At 44.5% G+C, this 27,278-nt stretch overlaps 1 long non-coding RNA gene across 3 annotated transcripts; it reads left to right on the top strand.

The window, feature by feature from the left end:
* The first annotated feature begins 6,135 nt into the window (after positions 1-6,135).
* Positions 6,136-8,443, top strand: LOC136471956 (uncharacterized). 3 transcript variants are annotated; one of them, XR_010762176.1, is made up of 6 exons: positions 6,137-6,460; positions 6,659-6,854; positions 6,971-7,034; positions 7,158-7,288; positions 7,405-7,584; positions 7,741-8,443. It is a non-coding gene; the product is annotated as an uncharacterized lncRNA (long non-coding RNA). The 3 variants fall into 3 exon arrangements; XR_010762174.1 differs by having other exon boundaries at positions 6,136-6,460; positions 7,158-7,584; XR_010762175.1 differs by having other exon boundaries at positions 6,136-6,460; positions 7,141-7,584.
* Positions 8,444-27,278: the final 18,835 nt, after the last annotated feature.

The raw sequence follows: 27,278 nt of genomic DNA, 5'->3' as shown, positions 1-27,278 counted from the left end.
TTCCTTATCACACGACATATGTAGAACTTAATCTTGCATATATCAACCTCGCTACCAGATCCTCCTATACTAAGCCGTCTCCACGCCACCCGGGAGTACAGCATACCTCAAATCCAGCCACATTCCAGCCACGAGGGTACACGCTACTCCCGCCATCTCTCCACTCCCAGTGCGCGGGCATTCGTCTTAGTATCGGATTAGCCGAAGTAGGCTTACCGGAGTATGTGACCAGTACTACAAAGTGTCTCGTTCAGAAGATCCATAATGAGTGGCCTTTAAGCGACATAGCCAGCAACATTACCCAACATTCAAGATAAATTATCCGACTAGTCTCTAGTTCATTCTACATTCTTTCTTTCTTTGGCCAGTATGCCATCTTTGATTATATCAAAACTTTTACTTTGAAAGCCTACCATAAAGCATACTAAGCAATCTACACTTTTGTAAAAGAAAACATCTTCAAGGATGGTAAACAAGTAACAAGGTAGGTAATGCATCAAGTAGGTAACATTTGAAGTAATCAACTTAATGTAGTAAGTAACATAGGTGATAAACTTTTCAAAGTAATAAGGTAATGGCTTAATGCATAAACCGGGGCTTGCCTTCGTTGACGATCTCAGGTTCCGGGTCAGTACCATAATTATCGAATTCCGTGACAACCGGGGATTCTTCCAGAACTTGCTCAACTATAATCGTTTCGTTCTTGGGTTCTACACGAAATGATAACATATGCTTTAACATGATGATAATGTAAACATGATGCTGTCACGGTACATGAAAAGTAAAAACACCCGCAAATGATTTTATTTCACGGTACAGTTGCAAGCCAACAAAACCAACCTACAACACTATCATTAAGAACCACACATGTGACTTGACCAAATGGATCTTGGAACCCTACTAGTCACAAAACATGACCAAAACAAGATCCAACATTAATCAAACTCCTAGGGTTTCGACGAGTTAACTTGTTAATGACCTTTGTTATCACATGAAATGTCATTAAGATTTACTAATTACAAATTAGATATGAGTTCAAATACTAATTAAGGTACTAAGGATCATTATAAGTTAATGACCCAAGGTCAACAATCAATTCTAAAGTCAAACAAATCTTAATTGATTAAACATTAATTAAATGAATAATTAATTAAATAATTAAGTCTACATTAGGTATAAAATAAACTTTGTCCAATTAAGCTCAAATTTTTATGTAAGCTTCCTCATGACAAATTAGTGTACCAAAATAAATTTCATAATTTTTGGAGTTATATAGTGACTTACAAAAATCATAGAAATTGCATTTATTAATTAATGGACTGAATATTTGAACATTAAAATTTATTCAAATTTCATGTTTCAAAATTTTAAAACATACTAGATCATGTACAGAAGCTCCCCAAAATTTTTCAGAATTTTTGGATGTGTAAATAAATTCCTATAAAATTGCAAAATTGCTGCACTATTCAAAAATCAGAAAATAATAATTTTCACTGTTCTTCTTCTCCCTTCTCACTGACAGACTGACCCCACTCGTCAGCGATAGGGAACAAGACACGGCGGCGCGGCCAGCTCCGGCCAGCAAAACGCGCCGGTGGTGACTCTCCGGTGAGACGGGCTGCACCTACATGATCTACACCAAGTCGCGAATCTATCCCAATCCTCACAATAGCAAAGGGCACACCGAATGGAACTCGACGCCGGCCATGGCGGCTCGGACCCGACGGCGGTCGATGTAACTCGCCACGGAGGTTTGGGCGTGTCACTACGCGTGAAAGCGGTGAAATCCGATCGGCGGTGAACTCCGCGTGGCGCCGGTGGTAAGCAGAGAGGTGGAGATGATCTTTGAAACAATTACAGAACTGCCACTAATTCCATTTTTCAAATTACTCCCAAATTTTCTAAAGAAGTTGAAAATCTCCAAAAATGAAAGTTGTTCAATTTTTCAAACTCTACAACTTTGCTTCTAGAAATATTTTCAAATTCTGCCTATATTTTGAAATTTGAATTTGGGGTGCATTTGAGCATTTGAATCATTTCAAAATTACTCGAAATTTTATATGTAAACTTGAAAAACTTTGAATACCAAAGTTGATCCTTATAAAATAATCTCCAACTTTGCTTTTTGCCTCAACCCTAAATTCCTCATGGATTTTGAATTAGTTAAAAGGGGCAAAAAGGACTTTTATAATTTGAAAATGAATTCAAATTTGATTCGTCTTCTTTTTACTTAAATTTTGATTTTTGACCAGTAACATGGCCCATTAGGGTTATTTGAGTCAAATGACACATGGCCTCACATGATCACATGAAATTTGACCCTTGTGGTCATGATCTATATTTAGGGTTTTTGAAACACATTACATGAAATAACAACATTATGAATTAAACCTCATTTAGTGAATGCATTCAAAACTTTATACTATATGAATGCTTTGCAATGCACATGATGACATGTCAAATTTTTGTATTAGGTCAAAACACCAGAGGTGTTACACCGGGCCGGTTTCAGGAGGATCGCATGCGAAAGAGGAGCCACGATAACATGGTTGTTTCCTACTGTGGCCAGATTTAAACCCAATTGATCTATATGACTCGACTTTCATAATTTGAAATGAGACAAAGAAACTTTTATAAACGAAAAAAGAAAAATAAAGAGAGCTAATACACTGTCAAGCAGAGCATGAGGTTTTCAATTAATAATAAGGAAGCAAAAAGTTTCCATAAGAATATGGACTTGAAGAATGCTACCATAACAAATATGTTGAGAACATAAATCGTAACTCAGGAGAATATTACCAACTCTGGAAGCAGCGGTCTAATTTGAGAGTATCCACCATAATGAGGTAGCCTCAACTCTAACCGAATCGTTTAACCTTGTCGAATGAGCCTTTACATTGTTTCGCTTCAATTATGAATTTCCCCTGCTGTGGTTGTGCCAATGTTTCATTAGGGGCACAATATTGTGACGTTATAAGAAGGAATTGTTTGAAAAGGGCATTGAGAAATTTATTTCAAGCATGGCATATAAGAACCGAAGAGTATCACTTTATATTCTTGAATCTCACACGGGATGTCAGTGCTCCGGTTCACTTTTTCAAGACAAATGTTTATATATGAGTAAATCATGGCTAGTTAGTAAAACACCTCTATAATTCAGTAAATTGCTGCTAATTAAGCTACACTGGGCCAAATTAGAATAGAACACATAATTTCTATAGTGCTGATTATCTTCGGTTTTAGAACTCAAAATTAGCAATCACAGATGCAGGAGCATACCAAAGCTTTACTACCGAAAATGTCAAATTTGCCGAGTGTTTTTATGTTTGCCGAGTGTATTTCCTCTAGCACTCGACGAACAAGTCCTTTGCCGTGTGCTGCGCTAAAAACACACAGCTAAAAAAAACACTCGGCAAAGAGAGGGTTTGCCGAGTGTAAAAAAAAACACTCGGCAAAGAGGGTGGTTTGCCGAGTGTTTTATTTTTTTGCACTCGACAAAGAAATAAAATCTTTTTTCTAGGAAAGAAGGAGAGAACAAAAATAAAAAAAAACTTTGCTGAGTGCCCAGATCTAGGACACTCGGCAAAGAAATAAAATCTTTTTCTAGGAAAGGAGAGAAAAAATATAAAAAAAACTTTGCCGAGTGCCCAGATCTAAGACACTCGACAAAGAAATAAAATCTTTTTTTTCTAGGAAAGAAAGAGAAAAAAAATAAAAAAAACTTTGCCGAGTGTCCAGATCTAGAACACTCGGTAAAGAAATAAAATCTTTTTTCTGAGAAAGAAAAAAAATAAAAAAATCCACTTTGCCGAGTGCTCAGATCTAGGACACTCGGCAAAGAACAAAAATCCACTTAATAAACCGGCCTAGTGCCCCTCCCAAGCAGCCCGCACTTCTCTTCCCCAGTGCCCCTCCCTCTCCCGGATCTTTCGCGTCACGAGGAACCTCCGCCGCAGGCGTGCTCTGCCTCCTCCCCGGAGCGTCGCCTCGGGCGAGCATGGCTGCCTCGACGGAGCCCCGACGACGAGCAGCACCAGCTCCGGCGGATTCGGCCTCTTCCAGTCGCGCCACCTCCGTCCTCACCGACTCCGGCGGATTCGGCCTCCTCTAGTCGCGCGACCTCCATCCTCACTAACACCGGCGGCCGTCGAGCGGCACCGGCCCCAGCGGCGCGGCCGCTCCCTACACGGCCGGCGCGGCCCCTCCCTCCCTAAGCGGCCGGCGTGGCTCGTCCGATGGTGAGGTCCCGATGGCCCCCCTTCGCCTTGATCCGCCCGCTCAGCCAAGCACGGCTGTGCTGGCCCTCCTCAACGGTATGTGGTGGTGGCGTTCCCTCCCCTTGGAGATCCTGTGGCGTGGTACCTAGCTGGAGGTTGGCTGCAGCCATGGTGCACGTCGATCTCTATCCTTGGACTTCGATTTGATTAGTAACTGCTGCCCTATTGGTGCTCGATGAAATGCTCTGCCGGTGTTCTGTCTTAGATGAATGATTATTGGTTTGCATCCACAGGGGCTGATTTCCTTGCTGTCTGGATAATTATTTTTTTCTTTGAAAAATAGGTTTGCCGAGTGTATTTTGAAAAACACTCGGCAAATCAATTTTTTTTTTTGCCGAGTGTCAAATTTGACATTCGGCAAACCATTTACCGAGTGGGCGATAAAAAACACTCAGCAAATAGTTATTTGCCGACACTGTAGATGTCGTGTGCTGTTTGCCGAGTGTTACACTCGACAAACCCTTTGCCGAGTGTTTTTTGGTCTTTGTCGAGTGCTTGTGGCACACGACAAAGTCACTGTTTCCGGTAGTGCTTCTTGCGACTAAATAAAGACACAAAATTAGCAATCCCAGATGCAGGAACGCATCAAGCTTCGTCCGAGGCAACCATGTCTCCATCCAGACCTTCGATATTGCAACGGGGAGCAAGATGGGTAAGAATCAGCACTGAGAGACATCAATGGAACATGGAACAGAGTTACTCACTGACCTGTTATGAAGACCGTGAGGTTTGCGTTGTTGTAGTTCAACGGCCACAGGAGTGGCCGAGGAGCCCAGGCCGCGCTGCGAACGCGAACTTCTCGCCTTCTCGGCCACGATGGCACGAACCGGACGACGTCGCCATGGATAGGTAGGACACCACGAAGGCACGAACGTGTTGTTGAACGTCGTGTTGGCCGCCCCCGCCGGCATCTAGTTTCTGGACCTCAGCGTAGGACATAACGCTAGTGGCGTTGCTTCCGTGCTGCTTCGGCCTCGCTGCAACCACCGGCGGCCTGACGGCGCTGATAACCTTGTTGCATAGGAACCACGTGCGGCCGTACAGCGGGAGAACCATGACCACGTTGCTAGCGGGCACGCCCACCTTGATCCACAACACGACGTCATAGCTAGCGCGATGGCCCCGGCGACGAACGCCGCACGGGACGCCGGGTCCGCGGCCATGGCCGCGAACGCTGAGTCGATCTCATGAGCAACCACTGGCGACTTCCTCTGTCTTCTCCGTTGCTGATGCCTAGGTCTCGCCGGGCTCCTCGCCGCGGCAATGAAGGGTCTGCAGCAGTGCGGCAGACAGGCTTTGCACGACTTGTGACCGCTGCGTTGCGTTTGGGTTTAGGAAAGCAACAAGATCAAATTAAATCTCCAAGATTGCGGGCCGAGGAAGCGCGCCGTCCTGTAATTTAGGTTTAGGAAAACAATTTTACGTTAGGAATCCTATACAATATCTAAATTATCCTAACCATTTTTATATATTCTTTTCCTTTTGTACATTTGCATCAGGAATTCTTTCTTATTCTTTATTTTTTTTCCATCCTTCCACCTGCCGGCGCACGTTGTGAAGTGTCGCGGGATCACACGGGGAGAGGCAGAGCGACGACCCAAAAATTGTCACACCATTCGGTTGTCTTAGTTTTGTTCTTTTTAAACGTACGAGATTAAAAAATGGACACCGTTTTAGCGCGACAATGCAACTTCGGGTCGTGTGTGATCCCACGCTCCCTCGCATGGTCCCCGGCACTCGCTCCCTCCCTTTCCCTGCAAATACCACTCACTGCGGGCCCCACCTGGACGCCTATTAGAAAATGCCACCCGGCAAATAACGCGCCGACGCACACGCCTCCGCAATCACCGGACGTAATCAACGCATGGAAGTTAGGGAAAAAATCACCTCACCCATGGAAAGAAACCCACGACGCCGTTTCTTTCTTTCCCGTAGGTCGCTCGGCTCCGTCTTCCTTAATCCTGATTCATTGATCCACCGGCCCGACGCCAGCAAGCACCCATCGACGCCATGCTGATCCGGCCGGCATGACCGGCTCTATCCCTCGCTCACTCGGCTCCGTCCTCCTCAATCCTGATCCATCGATCGGCCCGACGGCAGCCCGCACCCATTGGTACTGTGCCTGATCCGGCACGGCGTGACAGCCTACTAGAAGCACGAAGCGAGCAACGACCACCACACAGGTGCCCATCAAATCCATATTGCTCTGCTCAAACTTTTGTGATACATCGCCTGCTCTACTACAATTTTTGTGATCGATTGCATTGTTTATCTGCGCTGCTATTGACTTTTCTGTATTCGAGTTCTATATATGTGTGTTGTTTAAACGTTTGTTGTTTAGGCATGAATTCGATCTCTGTTTCCATGATTCCTCTAAACAGGAGTGGTGAAACGCTAATCCACTGCAGTGCCGCACAGCATGGTCACACGCACGCAGCACGGCGACGGGATGGGAGGGCGACGACATGGCGCCGAGGTGAAGTGGCAAGCGCGGCCCACGAATTCTCGGTCTCAGCGCACTGCGCTGGGTACATTGCTACATCTGCGCATCACCATACCTTTGGCCGTCACCTGCAAGTACGTCGGTCATCTGTCAATATTTCTGCTACTCTGATGTTGCATCCAGTAAACTTCGTCTATAGTACTACTGTTGTTCTGAATTTCTGATGTTTGATTCAATCAATCAATTTCAGTTAAAGAGATATCAATTGATTGTTTGGCAGTGATTCTTTGCACACTACCTACTGTAGTCCTCAGGTATGTGAAGCCTCTTTTACTCACTAACTAATGTAATGTGATCTTTATTTGTACAATAATCGGGATTTTATATCTCTATCCTTCAGAAAAGCATAAAGCATCGCAGTTCTTTTTTTTCCTCAGCGCACGAGCCACGACGGACGAGAGGCGAGACAGCGGGATTCATGGCCCCCTGGCCATCTCTTCGAGAAGCAGGTCGGGCTTGAGCTACCGCTGATGGAGGATGGCGCAACAACAACTTCTACGGCGACAAGGTTAGTTTTGTGTGCCATTGTCTCAGATCCGTTGGTTTCCAGGGGTGAGTTCTCATTCCATCCATCTTCTAAAGTTCAGGGGCTGTAGTTCGATTTGTTGTGATTTTTCTCTTTAGATATCAATGGTCCTGAGACGCGCTCAAGAACAAACTCCGGTTCTGATTTCTTTGATTGGCTAATTGATCTGGTGATCTACGATGAGGCAGACCTTCTCATGTAAATACAGTATTCTATTAAGCTCACGACTTGATGACTCTGGGTGCTCCATACAGTTACATTGGCAGATATCACTGTAGGTAAAGAGCTAGTAGTTCTCCCGTACATCCATATATCAAAGTCAATCTCTTATTATTGTATTGCAATATTCCCTCAGAGGCACTTCGTCGGTGTCCCTTAATGTGTAGATTATTACTAAAAAAATTGCCATTCTTAATTTCCTACCTTCCATGCAGTGTTCCCTCCAGAGGCACTTCGTCGGCTTTAGCCACGGTAGCATCTGTTTGAAAAGTTACAAGGACAACAGGCTTTCAGGGTTAGGTGTACACTTGATGTCTGTTTATGCTAGATTATCTTTCCAGTTGAACACACAACTCTACACTTCTACTTTAAAAAACATAATTTAATTCATACCATTTTAGCTTCAAGGAATCGATATAGTTATTGCTGGTTCTCTTTGTCTGAATCTTTACATTTTTGCACTACATGTTCCAAAAACAATAAGTATTCATTTCAACTAACTTATCACTTATGTCACATCTTAAGTATTGCTCCTTATATCCTTTTATTGATACAAATTTGACCTCTCTTTGTTCCTCATGATTTCTGCATAAAGAAGTATAGGGGACTGATATCCCTTAAGGGTGCTAAAGATTGGCCTTTAAGATCTCCCTGGTGCATCTTCAGGAGACTCCCCCTAAATCATTGCCTCCGTGGGGTGCAAGTGTAAAATGAATCCATGATGCATATGACAAGATATGTCACACAAGAATAAATATAAAAGCATCACATCAAACATTTTCATTCTAGCATGCATGGTTCTTATGAAAATAAATACAACACATGTATGTCACACATAGCACTCATTACACGTTTTCTCAAGTCCACAAATCACTAAGATAGATTATATTATAAGATAAGAATCATGTCACATGAGTCTCAAACGATACATCCATGAAGCATAGTATCATCTCACCATGATAAAATCTATCTCAAATTCAAGATACAATAAAGCTCACAAACTATAGATGCAGTACATATCTCCAGGTACAAAGATAAGTAAATGAAACAAACATCCTGAAGCTTTAATCAGTCTCTCTCCCCCTTTGTCATCTATCACCACAAAAGATCACCAAAAGATCAAACAAAGCACAAAGGGGTTGCAAGCTATCTCTGAAAGCAGTGATCACTCATCATCATCATCTCTACCATCACCCTCATCATCTGATCATGGAGCCCCAGTTGGGCGTGAACCACCCTCACCAGATGGGTCATAACCACCATACCCATAGTGTCTATATCCACCTACGAGGTCACCCCACCAGTCTAAAGCATACTCGTCTGCTGCACTAGGACGCAGCTGAGCATGAGTAGGCACATGAGCCTATAGTGGCAAGGTGTCAGGGTGCTTCGGTGCCTGCTCCTGCTGCTGCTGAGCCTGTCGAGCGTACTGCTACTCCTATCTCTGAAGAAACTGAGCAAACTCTCTATCATACTAGACCTATCACTGCTCATCTGTCTCTGGGTCACTGAGATCCTCATCTGAAATTGGAGACCTAGGAGGATTAAGCTATAAGTTCTGAGAGATCTGCTTGAGAGTTCGGGTGTCCTTCCTCCTAGCCTCCCTCTCTCTCTGTTGTCTAGTCTGGATATCTCTGCACATCCCAAATATAGCACTGAACATCTTATGAATAGAAGGAGGGCTACGGCGACGTGAAGAAGAACATGGAGGAGCACGTGGTGGAGGTGAATCTCCTCCTACAACTGCACCACCTGCAGGTGCATCTGCCTCTGCTGCTGCTGCTGCTGCTCCCCCTGGACCAACTGGGGGTACTCCAACCTCTATCAGATCAGCCGCTATCCTCAGAATCTCATGAGGTATGTCATAATCAAACTGGTGCCCTGTCACTTGCTAAATCATACTCCCTCCGTTCCTTAATATAAGCCATATAGATTTCTAAAGAAAATTCTAAAATATAGGTACGTTTTAGCTCCCACGCCGATTAGTTTGGAAACCTTTCCACCGTACATAGCACATGTCCCAACCAATCTCTTAGATTTAGGAAGCAATCTGATTGGGAGAGAAAAGATGGCCTGATTTTCCTTTTTTTCCTCGGTCTCACATCCTTCCCCAAGCCGTGTGTTAATATTGGTGCTAAAAACTATATGGCTTATATTAAGGAACGGAGGGAGTATGAATAATGTAAGGACCAAAGCCACAGCCCTTAACAGGCCTCTCACCAACACTCTAGATCTTACATAAATGAAGTCAAAGACACTGAAAGGACGAGCATGTGGTGCCATCCTATGGAGAAGGTTCATGGAGTAATCAACAATAGTACCCTTATCACCACCCTTGCAATGAATGGACTTCTTGAACATCCTGTCCAGGTACTTGTAGGTAGGATGAAAGTGTGGCAGAACCATATGAAATAACACATTTTCAGAGGCGCTCGTCTTCCACTAGACAGTAAGCACCTCGAAAGTGAGCTACATTGGTCAGTTCCGTCGAGCACACCCCAAGGGAGAACTCGAAACAATCCACGTTTTACATCTAGAATCCAATAATGAGTACGAGCTTACAATACTTAGTCCATTTCATACAACAAGAGTTCTTGGAAAATATTTGTTATAATACCAGAGTTTAGAGTACGATAATTAAACAACGGAATAAAAATAAACATCTAGCGGAAATGATACAAGGATCCATCTATGCTCACCAGAAGAATCCTCCACACAAGAGCTACTCTTCAAGCTGCACCTACAACATGGTTAAAATAACCCTGAGTACACAATGTACTTGCAAGACTTACCCGACTAGTGGGAATAGTTTCCCAACTCTCAAGGATATGATAGGCAATATGGGTTTGTTGTTTTCTTTTTGCTTGCGGAAAGCTTTACTAATAGTTCATCCTTACAGTCAAGTTTTATTAGTAGTCATGATTACTTCATTAGCCAACCATTCTAGGTAAGCACATGTTCTACTTTCAAGCAAAGGTTAAGCAATCAAAACCATTTCATCATCTTTCATCTTCCAGTTCTTACTATGGTGCTAAACCATTGCTAAGCCGTACCATCTCACAGAAACGGCGATTCGTGAACCAATGTATCCCAGCTGGGTACCCCAAAACACACGCCCCGTTTATAACCTAGGCACAAACAAGACCAACCCATTCTACTCCTATCAAGGGGTCTAGGTCACCATCCACACTTGAGATCCGGTTTCAACATGGTGCTTAGACCTCCACCTTTCCCCACCTCCAATCAGTCAGTCCAGAAAGAGCCGAAATATAGCGGCATTCGTATATAATTTTTGGCACAGCACACACTCACTTCCCGTACGCTAAATGATTTTTATGCAGTGTAAGTTAGTGTACCTGCAGAAGATTGATTAGATAAAACCAATACCACTATCCTAGATAGACCATTTTACTAGGACTTATACTTACTTATGTAAATTTATTGCATCCTATTTTTTACAAATCTTTTCTTTATCAATTTTTAGGTTTTTGAAAAGAGTTTTAAAATTTGTAGACTCATTATTGGTTCTGATACCACCTATGGTAGAACCGTCCGAAATAACACGCTTTCGGAGGCGCTCGTCTTACACTAGACACTAAGCACCTCAAAAGTGACCTACATCGGAAACGGTGATTCGCAAACCAATGTATCCTAGCTGGGTACCCCGAAACACACGCCCCGTTTATACTCTAGGCATAAATAAGACCAATCCATTCCATTCCTGTTACGGGGTCTAGGTCCTTGTCCAAACTTGGACTCTAACCCCCACACTTGATACCTGGTCTCAACAAGGTGCTTAGACCTCCACCTTTCCCCGCCTCTAATCAGTCGGTCCGAAAAGAGCCGGGACCTAAAACAAGAGCGTAACGAGCCTTCCTGTATCCATAAGCAAGTATGTGCTCAGGATAATAAGTCTGTGATCTGACTACCATCCATAGCAACGGACGGTCCTTAATCGACACGAACAGGGAAACTGTGTAACCAAGCTAAGCCTCGTTGGCCGCATAACACAACTTGTTACACCCACCAATACCCATACCATATCCCATCCCTATCTCCATTTTTTCCTTTTATCCTTTTATTATGAGAGTAATAATAATCCCCTACTGTGAGCAACGGCATGTTATTCATGCTACCGATGACCAAAGCATAGCATCTACTCAAACCTGCACTAGTAAGACTCTTAGGATAGGTATATCTATGCATGTGGTTTCCATAAATTTCCTATAACGTAAATGCACAACACACATATAAACGATGATTTATAAAATAGAGTTTATGCACCGGGGCTTGTCTTGGGCAGGCGCGGTGTTAGCTGAGTCAGTCAGTGGTGGCTCCAGGACCTCCTCCAGCACGAGAATCTCCTCCTCGTACTCCTCGACGCTCTCCTTGAACTTGTGATCGTCGGTGGTCACAATCTCCGACAACTCATTCTCTATATGCATGCGATGATGATGCAACACTTAGCATTTAAGCAACAACAACTCTTAAAATAAGAATACACATACTAAGCTACTAAGATAGCTCTAATGACTTAAAATACTAAGCTAACTATCATTTTCATCAAGCAAAGTGTTGGGTTCAACTAACAAACCCTTAGCTTGATAATTTAAAGATATATCTTTATTTCTACTAGTGATTTAATGTATATTAAAACAAAGAGCATTTAACTACCCTAATACTTAGTCTATTCTAAAGCTACAAAAATTATGGTGAGCACATAATAATACAATAAAACTATTGTAAAAATTTTAGGATCAAAACTATTATCAATTCATCACAAAAATTCCTACAATAATTAGCTTAATATTATGAAGCACTTTCAAATGATTTAATAGCTCATAGTGTCAACACATATAAATATGAACTAAATACACCAACAGATAGATCATAATTTTAGGAACCTAACAAAATTTGTTTCGCAATTTTTGGACACCTACATAAATTTATATTAATTACCAAAGATCAGCTCAGAATTAAATTAGAAAATCATTCACAAATTCATAGAAAAAGAAAAACCAATCTCCCACGCGGCCCACGCGACGCCGCGCGTGCGCATCGGCCCGCTGCCACGGCCCACGTGAGGCCGACCCACGGTGGAGAAGCCCGCGTGCTCGCATTTTTGCAAAAGAGTCCCCAATTTTCTTCCGAATCACACCTAAGCCCCAATACTATTTCCCCCTCTCTCCTATCTTCTCACTTAACCCCCTAACTTTTCTAGAATTCCCCGCGAGCACCCCCGGTGACTCAGCGCACGGCGGCGTGGCGGCGGTGACATAGCGCGGCCACGCTGGCCACATGGGACCTGCACTGGCCCACCTAACGGGTCGATCACCATCTTCGATCCGAGCGGCTACGCTAAGCGTCGGTGCAGGTGACATGACTTGCCGGGGGAAGGCTGCTGCGGCACGCAGCCATCCGCGATGGCGGTGCCACTATTCCGATGAGTTGGGGCAGCTACGGACTTAATTGGTTAGCGTGCAAATATCAGGAGGCTTCCATGGACCAGGCTGAAGCGACGGTTGGAGCAGAGGACAACGGTGGAGGGTTGGCCACGTGCGGTCGAGCCATGCGGTGACGCACTGCGGCGGCACGGTCGTGTTAGCGTTGACGATGAGACAGTAGAGGTTCAGCTAAGGCACAAAGGGCAAAGAGGGGTTCGAGGTGAGTGTAGTGGTGCAGCCAATTTAGCTCGAGGTGGTCAGATGGGAGCTGCCCTCGATGATGGGTGGACTCAGCCTTATCGACACCGTGGCGAGGAAAGCTCCAAAATTGAAGCTCGGTCGGGCACCATTCAAGGCAGGGTGGGAACGGTCGGCTAGGCGGCTTGATGGTGGAGCCAGAGACGCGACGAATCGGGCAATGGTGACTTCTCCCTGCTTGTTTTAATGGCATGGCTTAGTCCACCGTGGCAGTAGAGAAGAGAAAGAGGAGGGGGTAGGTCAGAGCTCAGCTCATCCTCGCCTTGGCGAGGTGTGACTGGCCACTAGTGAGTCAGCACAGATGCAAGCTCTATGGGCCATCATGGCCAGAGGGAACATGCGCTCTCCCACGACCCGGCACGACATGTGCGGACGCAGTGCCATAAATGGCGAGGCGACGATGTTGGCAATAGGGATAAGGCCACGTGCATGGTGAGGTGAGCAGCAGCGGCAGTGGCTGCGCCATAGCGCGAGGCAAAGAGGATAGCAGCATAGCAGCAGTGCGGTAGTGAGTGGGACAACAGATTGGCAGAGCGGCAGTGGCGGCCGTCGGGGTGCAGCGACCTGTAGCTGGCCGAGCAGGCAACCAGCGGCAGGCGCGGCGGCTAGCTGTATCAAGACCGTAGCCATGCCGTGGCTGAGCCAAGTCGGCCTCAGCTGGATAGCGCGGGCGAGCATGGCACAGTGATGTAGAATAGCCGCGCATGGTGACCGCACGCACAGGCCAGGCATCCCGAGACTGTATTCGTGCACATATTTTAAGACATCTCTCAACACTAATCCAGCTCGGTTGTGGCTAAACCACCTTGACCATGCTGAAGGAGGTACATCAGGCTACCATAAGGACAAAAAATATAGCACTAACCTTTAGCTAAATTTTCCAGAATTAATTCACCAACATAGCATTGCCATACTGCTATTGGACTTAAGAATTTTTCTAGACTTGAGCTGAATTTGATTTCAAGTTCCATTTTTAGGCTATTAGAAATATTAGCTAGCAATGTTATTTTTCCACAGCAATTTCATTGTCATCTACAAAGTTTGTACTTCAAACTTTATTTAAGCATCACCCTACTTGATAATTGCCTGAGTTATGGAATAGCTTCTCGTTTAGCATTTTTATTTATCATTTTAGGTTGCAATACTTCATCTATTCATTCCATCACATGCATTATCACGTAAATATGACGCTCATGACATGGTTTAGTAATTTGTTTAGGGCATAACACCGAGGGTGTTACAACTCTACCCCCCCCCCTTTAAACAAAATCTCTTCCTGAGATTTCATGTGTATGCCTAGTGTGGGAAAGAGATAAGAAATAAATTTCAATTTACATAATTACCTTGTTGAACTAGAAAGGAGATGGGGATAGTGCTCCAGAATATAACTCTCCTGTTCCCAAGTTGCTTTGTCCTCTGAATGATTTTGCCATTGGACTTTATAGAATTTTACCACTTTGTTCCTAGTGACTCTCTCTTTTTTATCCAAGATTTTGATAGGGTGCTCAATATTAGAAAGATCAGGTTGGAGAGGGAGTCCTTCAATTTCCACCACTTCGTTGGGAACCCTCAAACACTTCTTTAACTGGGAAACATGGAATATATTATGGGCTGCTGACAAAATATCCAAGAGTTAGAGACGGTAAGCAACAGAACCACACCGCTCCAAAATTTTATAAGGTCCAACATAGCGAGGAGCTAACTTTCCATGCACTCCAAATTGATGCACACCTCTCATCAGGGATACCTTTAGGTACACATAGTCACCAACTTCAAACTACAAGGGCCTTCTTCTCTTGTCCTTATAAGCTTTCTGCCTGTTCTGAGCCGCTTTCAAATGACTCTGAATAACACTGACCTGCTCTCTTGCTTCCTTTATGAAATTAGGTCTAAAGTAACCACGGTCACCCACTTCAACCTAGTTAAGAGGTGTCCTACATTTCTTGCCATACAAAGCCTCGAAAGGTGCCATTCGAATGCTCTCTTGATAGCTATTGTTATAGGAAAACTAACCTAAAGTCAAACATTCGTCCCATTTTTCTAGATAAGAAATGGCACAAGCTCTCAATATGTCTTCAAGTACTTGATTGACCCTTTATGTCTGACCATCAGTTTGTGGGTGATAAGCTGAACTTTTGAGGAGTTTAGTACCAAGACATTTTTGGAGTTCCTCCTAGAAATGAAAGACAAAGACTAACCCTCTATTAGAAACGATGGTAAGAGGAACTCCATGTAGGATCACAACCCGATCAAAATACAACTTAGCATACTTCTTGGCTAAATACCTTGTATCTACCAGGAGGAAATGAGTGAACTTGGTGAGGTGATCCATAATGAACCAAATAGAGTCATACCCCTTTACCGTGTGGTGTAAACCCACAACAAAGTCCATGGAAATATCCTCACATTTCCAAACAGGGATAGGCAAGGGCTGTAGAAATCCAAGCGTACGCATATGGTTCACCTTAACCCTTCCACAAATGTTACATTCTAAGATATATTTGGTAATATCCTGTTTCATATTTGGCCACCAATACAAGTGATGCAAATCATGATACATCTTGTTACTTCCCAGATGAATGGATAATTTAGAGTTGTGAGCTTCATCCAAAATTTTTCTCCTAAGCTCATCACTCGAGGGAACCACCAACCGGTTCTTGAACTTCACCACATCTTGATCATCAATATTGAAATGAGGACCACGTCCTTTGGCAATTAACTTCTCGATATGAGGAATTTTCAAAGCATCTTGCCTTTGCTCTATAATAATTTACTCAAGTAAATCTAAGACTAGAGCAATATGGGCTAACACTTTAGAATGGAAGAGGGACAAAGATTCTTCATCAACTTGAAGTGACTTCTAACTTAAGGCATCAGCTACCACATTAGCTTTTCTAGGGTGATAATGAACTTCTAAGTTAAAATCTTTGATTAACTCAAGCCACCTCTGTTGTCTCATGTTCAGCTCGGACTGAGTGAAAATATATTTGAGACTCTTGTGATCCGTGTAGATATGCACTTTATTTCCCAACAGGTAATGTCTCCAAATTTTTAGAGCGTGCACAACTGCAGTCAGCTCTAAATCATGGGTGGGATAATTCAACTCATGCTTTTTCAACTAGCATGAAGCAAAAGCCATCACATGTCCATCTTGCATAAGCACACATCCCATTCTAGTCCTATTTGCATCACAATACACATCAAATGACCTATCAATATCTGGTTGGGCAAGAATAGGGGCAGTGGTAAGAAACTTCTTCAAGGCTTGGAAAGCTTCTTCACAAGTCGGACTTGATACAAACATGACATCCTTCTAGAGCAACTTGGTCATTGGTTGAGCTATTTTGGAGGACTCGGGGATGAAGTGTCGATAATAACCAGCAAGACCAAGGAACTAACAAATATGATGCACTGACTTTGGCGATTTCCAATTTAACACATCCTGCACCTTGCCAGGATCCATAGAGATGCCTTCAGGTGTCAGGACATGTCCCAAGAACTATACTCGATCCAACCAAAACTTGCACTTGCTGAATTTGGCATACAACTTGTGTTCCTGCAATCGAGTCAGGACTATGCGAAGATGTTGCTCATGCTCTTCATTGTTCTTAGAATATGTCATTATGTCATCAATGAACACCACCACAAACTTGTCTAACTCTGGCATGAAGACTGAATTCATAAGATACAAGAAGAATGTAGGAGCATTGGTGAGACCAAAATACATGACTAGGTACTCATAGAGCCCATACCTAGTAGAGAAAGTTATCTTTGGTATATCTTGTGGCTGGATCTTAATTTGGTGATACCTAGAATGAAGATCAATCTTTGAAAACACCTTGGCACCAGCCAACTGATAGAACAAAGTATCAATACAAGGTAAAGGATACTTGTTCTTAATGGTTACCGCATTCAGAGGGCGATAATCCACACACATCTGAAAAGTGCCATCCTTCTTCACAAAAATAGCTGGACAACCCCATGGTGAAGAACTTAGACAGATGAATCCCTTCCCCAACAATTCTTCTAACTATTTCTTTATCTCAGCCAATTCCTTTGGAGCCTTATGGTAATGACATCGTGAAATAGAAGCAGATCTAGGTTCTAACTCAATGGAAAACTCCACATCTCGGTCCAGTGGTAACCCCGGTAGGTCCTCGGGAAGACATCCAGAAACTCACAGACCACAGGAATAGAAGCAAGGTTAGGATAAGCTTTAGCATGAGCAACAACTGGTAAGGTGGAAACTGAAGACATAAAGAGAGACATTCTATTCTCAGAAGAAGGATGCTTCAACTCAACAATTCTTTGCCTAAGGTTCAAGACTATTCCATAGTTTCTCAACCAGTTCTTGATAGCACACTGATGAAACATGGCAAGATTCGACTACCAAAGGAGTCCTCAGCTTAGCTAGCGATGCTTGCATGAAGAATCCAAACACCGAGGAGACCCCGGTGTAGCTGGCGATGTCCGAGCACCGAGGAGTCCCTCGGTGTAGCTGGCGATGTTCGAGCAACGAGGAGGCCCCAACGTAGCTGGGGATGTTCGAGCACTGAGGAGTCCCCAGCGTAGCTAGCGATGTCCAAGCATCGAGGAGTCCTCGGCATAGATGGTGACTGTCCGAGCACCGAGGAGTCACCGGCATAGCTAATGATGTCCGAGCACTGAGGAGTCCTCAGCGTAGCTGGCGACTGTCCGAGCATCGAGGAGTCCTCGGCATAGCTGGCGATGTCCGAGCACCAGGTGGTCCGATCACCTGGACGATGATCCTACAATACAAATATGTAGAACGGGTAGTACATGATGTAAAAATATATGAACTTCATAGAAGAATCAGCAATGGTGATGAAATAGCGTATGCCGCTCGGCAATCAGTTGGTGTGAACACTTAGTGTTATTATAAAGATGTATTTATATTTAATATAAACCACCCGAACCAGTTAGTGTGTAGCTGAGTCTCCTGCCCTAGCTAGCCTGTTAACCATAACGCGGAGCATGGAGCCCGTGTGCGTGTAGGAAAAACAAAGCGTCGCTAAGGAACCGCTGCCGACCACCCATAATGCAGAGGGCAGACGCTTGTGCATGTGTAGGGAGAAGGCAAAGACAGGGCCGTCTCTAGGAACATCCGAGCATCAACATGACTGTTCGGGAGTTCGCCTTAGACTTAGTTGTATGTCATCTTTAAGATGGTATACATGAAAGAAAATCATTTGGAGAGCAAACATGGAGAAAACAGCTTAGAGAAACATTATAGCGATATATGAAGATTGGAGAGTATTTAGAAAAATATTAAAGCATGACTTAGCTTTAGACAGAACGTCTGGTCGTCGGCGTATGACGTTATCTGGTCAGCGTTGACAAAGTTAACCGACACTTGAGCTTTCTGAACTGTCATCATGGCGGCGGTCGCGATCATCATGGCACAATTCTATGTGACAATCATCATTGCGGCGCGGCAGGTGGTCAGAGTAGGTAATCCAGATGTCATCATCCTTATGCGGCTCGCTTAGCGACTCGGGCGACTTGACGTAGTCGAATGGGTGCATAGAGTCATAGGCGAACCCACATAGTCGATCCCATGTTAGAGGCAGGTCACGAGGATTTTTGGCAGGCGTGACCGGTGCATGCGTAAGCACGTATATGCAGCAACCAAGATTAATACGTTGATCGCTTTTGGCTAGCTTGCTTGGATCATCTTCACGTCTTGGTGATGTAAGGCCACGCATAATGGCGACGCAGATCATGACATGATGTCATAATGCTGCTTTCAAGTCTCGTCATTGATGCATGCCGTGGCTAAAGCTTTGACTTCGTATTCGCCAACACAAGATGCATGCGGGATAGACTCCGATCACGTCGCGAGTTTTAAGATCGGATCTGATAAAATTTGCTGCAGCTGAGGTCGCTTGGCTTCTCGCCGACCTGCTTCTTGGTGTTGGTCCTAGCCAAAATCCAGGTGAGTCGGAGCTAGATACTTGAGAGGTGAAGTCCCGTCGCGGGTAGCCAGATAGTTGTCGTTGCTGTAACATCGAGCCCATAAGGCTGCTGAAGAATGTCGCCTCGGGAAGTTAGGTTGCCATGAATGATGTTGTTCTTGAGGTCCCATCTGGTTCATCGTGGATCTACACACATAGCCCCATGGTGGGCGTCAATTGTCAACAAAAGATGCTCAGTAGTTCTTCAAGGGGTATTCCACGAAGATAGATTGATCGGTGGAGGTGCGCGTGATAGGAACCGGATGGTGACACAAGGCACAGAGACAGCGATTTAGACAGGTTCGGGCCGTCTGATCGACGTAATATCCTACGTCCTGTGTCTTTGGTGTATTGTATTGAGTATGAGATGTATGTAGCTCTATGTCCACTAGGAGACCCCTGCCTCTTCTTATATACTTTGGAGGGGTAGGGTTATAAGAAAAGTATCCTCTTTGATACTATATAATATCTTGCGGTGCACATAGACCAGTGCCATGCATGCCTTGATCTTGTGGGCTAGATCACCTCTGATGGTGCGGCCCATGTCTTGTCTTATGGATACCGAGGGTCATATCCTCCACATATAGAAGGTCTCACCTTTACACCATGACTGATTCGACTTCAACTCTAATACCTGATGCATCTTGCATTTTAGACAGGTAATCAATGGCGGCTTGCCCGCTGCCCTGCACCTGCTTGACCACGATGCGCTCGATTCAGCCGCCATCACTGCAGATTCAAGGGTGACGATCAACTGAGATGAGTTCGCTAGGTACTCAAGGTGGACGGACTCTGGGGAGAAGGAAATGTGCTAGCCTAGGGTTTCACCGTGCTCACTGCCGGTGGTCTAGGACAAGAACGAAGCGGGGAGAAGAGAAGGACGAGGAAATGAGGATTGGGAGGATCCTAGGGACTTCTTTGCAAAAGATGAGGCGTGGGCCGTGCGGCTGCTGCTACCATGGCATGGCATGTAGGATGGAGTGGCGTCACGTGCAAGATTTGGACCGGGATGAGATAGCTTTGAAAGTACAGGGAGCCAAGCGTGCACTTTCAGAGTTAGGGGACCTAGATGAGACCGTGGGGATAGTTCAGGGACCACCAGTGTAATTCTCTCTTTGTTATATATATTAGTGTATCACGCGCTATTAACATTTTTAGTCTTCTGTTATTTATTCCGCTTGCCCTATTTTTGGGTCCGCCGGCCATTGCCATGTCATGTCTATATACTTAGGGCGTGTTTGCGACCCAGTACCTAGCCGGCCTGGCCAGCCCAATTGGCCCAGGCCTAGGCAGGCCTGCCCCAAGTGGTAGCGCCTATGTACCCAGTGAGCCCGGCTCAGGTGAGGCTGTGTTTGTCATCGAAGAGGCAGCCGAGCTAAGAGGCTAACCGCCACCAACTACCACACCGAGATAGTATTTGTCATTTGGCTGTGGTCGGCCAGGCCCATAACAACAAACAGAAATGGACATGAATGAAAGGAGAATGAGGTTGCTCTTCCATAACCGTTACAACAACAAATCAAAGTTTCAGCATGAAATAGTTGGCCTCAGACATGCTAATTTAACAATTCATGGCATTACTGGCTACATGGGATAATCAAAGTTAGTAAAGAAGAACAGAAGCATGGGTCAGTCAAGTTTTGAAGGCAACAAATGAAAAAGTTCACAGAAACAGATAAGAGACAGCAAAATGATATGTAGCCAACTAATGCATCGATCCATTGTGTCATCATTGGCCAAAATACAACAACCATCAGCCTTGGCAAGCCGAGAAGGGCAACAAGTTAACAGAAAGCATGTAGCCAGCTAATGCAGTCATCCTATTGTGTCATCATCGGCCTAATTAAAACAACAGCTGTGGCACATGAACAGCTTGAGTGACAGACCAACTACAACCATAAACAAGATCAAGATGACAGCATTTTTGCAACAGCTTTGTAGCCCAGGTGAATGAGGATAGATTTCAGAACCTTGACCTATCACCAGTTCATGGGATGCTGATGCATCTCCATGAGGGGCATGAATTGGTAACAGCAAGGGTTCTTGAGGTACCCTTGCATTAAAATCTCTAAGAGCATCATCATAGTTGTTGTACTTCTGATAGATAGCCCCTTCTTCCCTAAGCACTTGCTTAGCACACTCATACCATGTAAAATAAATCCTAGGTTTCTTCCCTTCAAAGACCACATAGCAAGGAGGCATTCTCTGAAACCAACCAAATGTAGAACATGTAAGTGATCTAAATGACATGCCTCAGTCGACCATTCAGTTTGAATGATGGTGAACATCATCGGCAACTTGATAAAAAAAATTAGCCTCAGCTGTTATTTTCCTTGTTTAGTCATTGGTGGCTACCAAGAATTATAAGAACCAAATAAAGAGGCAAATAAACAACAGTTGCACTCACTGCCATCAGCCATCACAAGAGGATGTTGTTGCTGTGGAGTACAACTGAGCAAATAAAGAAGAAAGCACAACACTGTAAACCATTAAAACAAGAATAAGGTAGCCACCTCAAGTTTGTTTTATGCATCATAGGCCTTTAAATCCCATAGTTACCACCAGAGGTATAAACAACAAAAAAGGTAACTAGTTATCAAATAAAAAGTAGCCAACAGAGGCTAGAAATAAGTTTCTTATAATACCAAGTTCAGCCCAACAGCCAAGGGCTCAAATGTTCCCAAATCCTTGCCTATTGTTAGCCACCCTCCTAGGCAAACTACACCATCAAGGTCAAGTGTCAAAAGAACAAGCAGACTGCACAATAGGTCCTGTTGTCAAAAGAAGAGAGAGTGGGTGAGGGGGGGTGGAGGAACTATACATCTCTACAGTCAACCCCCTCCTGGCCTTCTAGCCCTTCATGTGTAGTGGAACTACACATAGTAGTTTTTGGCCAGGAAGGTCCTAAGCCAAAGGGCCCTATGGGCATCACTCATGTTCACAAAGCCCCTACCTTGGGCCTTGATGTCCAGGAGGAAGGTGTAGGCAACAATAAGTGCCTCCTCACTGAAGCCAGGCATCTCCATCACAGCAAGGTACAGATTGGCATCAACATGGGCAGGTCTAGTCGCCCTAAGAGCATTGGCCACATTGTTCACAGCATCTGACATGTTAGTCAACATGAGCATCTCCTCCTCAGAGAAGTTCCCTCTCTTCCTCTTTGGGCCAGTAGCTGAGGAGGTAGGAAGTAGTTTAGTGGCCTTGCTATCCCCTCCCTGTTCACTAAGAACTATGGTGTGGGTCAAAGGAGGACCATCAGCCTTGGCACCAACACTGCCAGCCTGGTTCTACCCTAAGGCTTCACCAAACCCAAGTGCAAACTTGCCTATGGCCATGGCATTAGCAAAGATAGCCTCCATCTCAGTGTAGAACCTAATAGGGCAGTTAAGAAACTCTGCATCTTTAGGATGGTCCTGCAGAGTTGGGCAAATGTAGTTTAAGAAAGGCAAATGTAGGTAGTCAAGGCAAAGACGAGATCAAACTGCTACCTTGCAGTGGCCAAGGTAGTGCTCTTGCTCAAGCATGATAGCATGAGCCTGGTCATCCCAAAGAGCAGCACTAAGGTCCTTCAACTTGCTCACCCTAGCCCATTTCTGCCTCCACTTCCTCAAGTGGTTGTACACTTGAGTTGGGCTAACAACCTCCCCACAGAACTGCTTGAGGGCTTTGGCCACAGAATTCACATCTTTGTCCTTGAAAACCTTCTCAGGCCTGCTACCATCACTAACAAGGGTAGCCATCCTCCTTAGCACAAAGCCAGAGGTGGTGTTGGTCCACCTCATTGCCCTCACAGCCCCATTCCCAGCTATAGGAACAACAACATCAATAGGGTTTGCTGCACCTGGAGCAGCACCAACACCAGCACCAGCTGCAACAGGGGCAGCAGCACTAGCACCAGCACCAACTACAATAGGGGCAGAACCACCATTGATGAGCTGCTCCATCACTGAAGTACCAGCAACAAACCCACCCTCAAATGCACCTGAATCCATCCTAGGACTAGCATGTAATGAAATCAACAACAGAATTAGTCAAGAACAGGCTGACAACAATATTAACAGTTGTATGAACTAACCACAGACTAACAGATCATGAAGAACAGAATGTTTCAAGAACAGAATGAATAAGGCATAAAATTGGTCTCAGCTTTGTCCACCAAATTATTACATCAGCATGACACACATGAGTTCCATAGCAGGGTACAGAAACTAAAATCAAGAACATATTACATCAACTAGTGTTTGTTCCCCTCCCTTCCCACATAGCATTGCAAATGGCATCCCTTATTTCAGCCATGTCAACAGAGTCTTGGTCCAGATGGGCTAGGGGCAGGTTGGTTGGATCAGCAGAAGTAGTGAAACCTTCCTCATCAGGAACTACTTCATCAATGCCAAAACCTAGGATCCAGTTATGCAAAATGGCACAGGCGACTACAAGCTTCACTTGTGTCCTATACTTGTGGAAGGGTTTGTTGTCCAAGATCCTAAACCTGCCCTTCAGTGCACCTATAGCCCTCTCCACAGTCACTCTAAGTGATGAGTGCCTAAGGTTGTAGAGCTCCCTTGCATTGGTGGGCCTGTTCCTTGGGCCATACTCAGACAAATGGTACCTAACCCCCCTGTAGGGAGGTAGGAAACCATTTTTGCATGCATACCCAGCATCTACCAAGAACATTTTACCTACACAAGACATCTACTGTGAGAGTGTGTGTTAATAGGCCATGGAATATGTAATTAGTGTTGGTGTGCAATTACCTTCTGGCAAACTCAAGCCATCTTCCCTGGCTACAGCATCTGCCAAAATAGTTGCATCATGGGCAGAGCCCTCCCAGCCAGCCAGGACATAAGTGAATTTCAGATCACAATTCATAACTACCATCACATTTTGGGTGGGATCCTTTTTCCTACCCCTAAAAGCTTGTTGCATGCGCCTAGGAACCCTTGCTAGGAAATGAGTGCCATCTATAAAGCCAATGACATCCTAAAAAGCATGGGTCAGTCATTGCAATAGGTCTAATGTAACTAATGAACCCAGGGTATACAATTACCTTAAAATATGGATTCCATGTATGGCTTCCAAGAATCTTTGGGTGAGTGGTAGTGCTAGCTGGCTTTATCATTTCATTCCTAAGCTCACCCACAGCATACAACACCTGATGGAAGTGCTTGTGGACAGTTTGGATGGACCTCCTAAAGGACTGGTGGACAACCCTAAATCTTTGGTTGTGCCCTACAACATGTAAAAACATGGCAACCTGCTCTTCTACTGACACCCCCTCCCTATCAGTGACAAGACTCCTCTCTCTCTCTAAAAGTTCTCACTAACTTAAAAAAAAGCAACTCTCTTCATCTTAATCATAGAAATACACTCTGAATCAGTGGAATTGTATATCATTCTCAGTGTTCTCTATCTATGCTGTTCATTTTCATCCCTAATCAGGGCCAGTGCTATAGGATCAGGCAGTGGGGTTTCAGGTTCAGGGGTTTTCCTTTTCAGCCTAGTGGATACAAAGGTAACCATAACAACAGTCAAGGCAGCTGCCTTCCTACACAGCATGTCACGGCTCAAAGACAGATCCATCTACAAGCATGTAAAAATGTAACATGATTTCAGTTAATGAGCCCTGCTAGGCATCAACATGACTGTGAAATGAATGCATGCCAACAAAAGCATGGCTGCATCTTTATGTGATGCCTCCCAGTACTATGTGGACAACATCATCGACCAATGATGGAACAAAAAACTCAGAGCAATAGTAATAAAAAACAGATCAACATCCCTAACAGATCAAGAACAGCAAGGTACAAGTAACACTAACAACTGCATCAAACAGTTATGAACAGCAAGGTACAATACAAATCTGAAATAGATCAACAACCCTAACAGATCACGAGCCCAACAGATCAAGAACAGCAAGGTACAAGTAACCCTAATAGGAGCACGAAGCAGTTATAACAAGTATGAAACCCTAACAGATCATGAACAACAACGAACAAGAAACCCTAATAGGTTCGAGAAGCACCACAAAAAAGAAGATTAGGGGTCGATTTCACCTTGGCTCGGGGTCCAAACAACGGAGAGGAGGCAGATCTGGAAGTAGAGGATGCAGATCGGGAAAAGACGAAGCAGATGCGGACGGAGAAGAAGAGGAACACCGCTGCCACGGAGTCCCAGCAGCAGCCAGAGCGGGGAAGCGGCGAAGAAACTCGGCACCGGTGACCTAACCCACAACCAGCCGGAGGTCGTCGCCGCCACCGCCACGCACCACAACTCACCGCCGGTCTCTCACGAGGGAGGTGGAAGAGCAAGCACCGAGTGGAAGAAGGAGAGAGTGGAGAGTGGGAACCCATATATAAAGGCCGGCGAAATCGCCTCCATTTCGCTTCGCGCGCGGCGGCCAGAGCGGGAGCGGAGAGCGGGGACGCGCGCGAAAACGTTTCCCCTTCCCGCCAGAGCCCGCGCGAGCCACCCCGCCGCCGCCCAAAATTGCCCGCGTGCATCGCAGACGAGCGCGGCTCGGAAGAAACGAGGGTTTCGGTCGTTTCCAGAGAGCCAGGCGGAGAGGTCGAGTGTTGCTCTGCGAAGCCAGGCTCCCTTGCGGGCCATCGATGACAAACATGGCAACTTGCAGCCCACGGGCGCAGCCGGGACTCCGGGCCAGGGTCGCAAACGCGCCCTTAGTAACTACTATGTCATCATGCAACTCTTATATATATTCCGTTGTGTATGAAGAGAATTTGTAGGTCATCGATCATTGCCTCTTCGATCTCATAATCTCCAACGATCAACATCAAGAAATTAAAGTTCTTATGGAAGATAACCCATGTTGCGCAAAATAATTTGCTCCAATACTTCAATCGATCTGTTGCATTGATCAGAGGATCGGAAAGTCCGCTGGCAGCATGGGATTCATATTTCCTAATAAGAGGCTGGCAAGCTAGATTGTTATTAATAACAACATGATCGACCGAATGGAGCAAGTCCATTTTGTCCTATATATTTGGACATGGACACACTGCTGCTGCTGCAGTATACACGCACGTCCTACCGTGATGTATTATTGTATATATATATGTGTATCCCTCTTGCCTCTGTCTAAAAATAGTGTCACTATGAAATTCGTAGCGGTTAAACTTTCTTAAATTTATTTTATTGTATCTTTAAATAAGTATATTATAAAAATATATTCAATGAATCATCTAATGATACTAATTATGCATCATAAATACTAATATTTTCTTATATATTTCATCAAAGCTGATAATGACTTCTCAGAAAGTGAAAATAATATTTTTTTTATCGGATGGAGGGAATAGTTTGGTGTAAGTGCAGCCACTAGCACGGTTTCAAATTATTGGAGCCCTTTTGACCCATTAACATCGTCTTATGCCATTGGAGTTTTTGTCTAAGTTTCGTTTGCATTTAATATTGTGACACATTAGTATATTGAATGATTTCGTAGGTTAATTACGAGTAGAGAGATATAGAGAGTTACCATAAAGTTTCACTTGGATGAAACTGTTATCAATTATCATACTTACCGACATAAAAATTGACGTGGCAGTTTGAGTAACCGCATCGTGAACCTACCCACTGAGACAGACTGGCCTCATCGATGTCATCAACGTGGGCGATTTGATGTGCGCATCAAGGGAATTGACCGTGCAGCTCGCTGGGTGTAACACGATGTCAGCTTGTAGATCAACGCGATGTATAGAAGAACAGAATCAATTAAAATTCAGAGGCAGGAGTCTGCAAGAAGTCCGCGTGGCCTAATGGATAAGGTGGCTCGCCCCCGGAGCGGGAGGTTGGTGGGTTCAAGTCCCATCCTGGTCGTTGACCTACTTTTTATCGTGCCTTTTTTTTTTTGGAAAAGGAAAAGAAAATTCCAGTGCTATTCTTTTCTCTTAGGCCATGTTTAGTTACAAAAACTTTTTCTAAAAAGTGCTACAGTAGTCATCACATCAAATCTTATGATACGTGCATGGATCATTAAATATAGACGAAAAAAAACTAATTGCACAGTTTGGTTGGAAATCACGAGACGAACGTTTTGAACCTAATTAGTCCATGATT

Source organism: Miscanthus floridulus, chromosome 8 (assembly GCF_019320115.1).
Source record: "Miscanthus floridulus cultivar M001 chromosome 8, ASM1932011v1, whole genome shotgun sequence".
Classification (NCBI taxonomy): Eukaryota; Viridiplantae; Streptophyta; class Magnoliopsida; order Poales; family Poaceae; genus Miscanthus; species Miscanthus floridulus.
The sequence above is the reverse complement of the archived record's forward strand: the minus strand, read 5'-3'. Positions and strand labels throughout refer to the sequence as shown.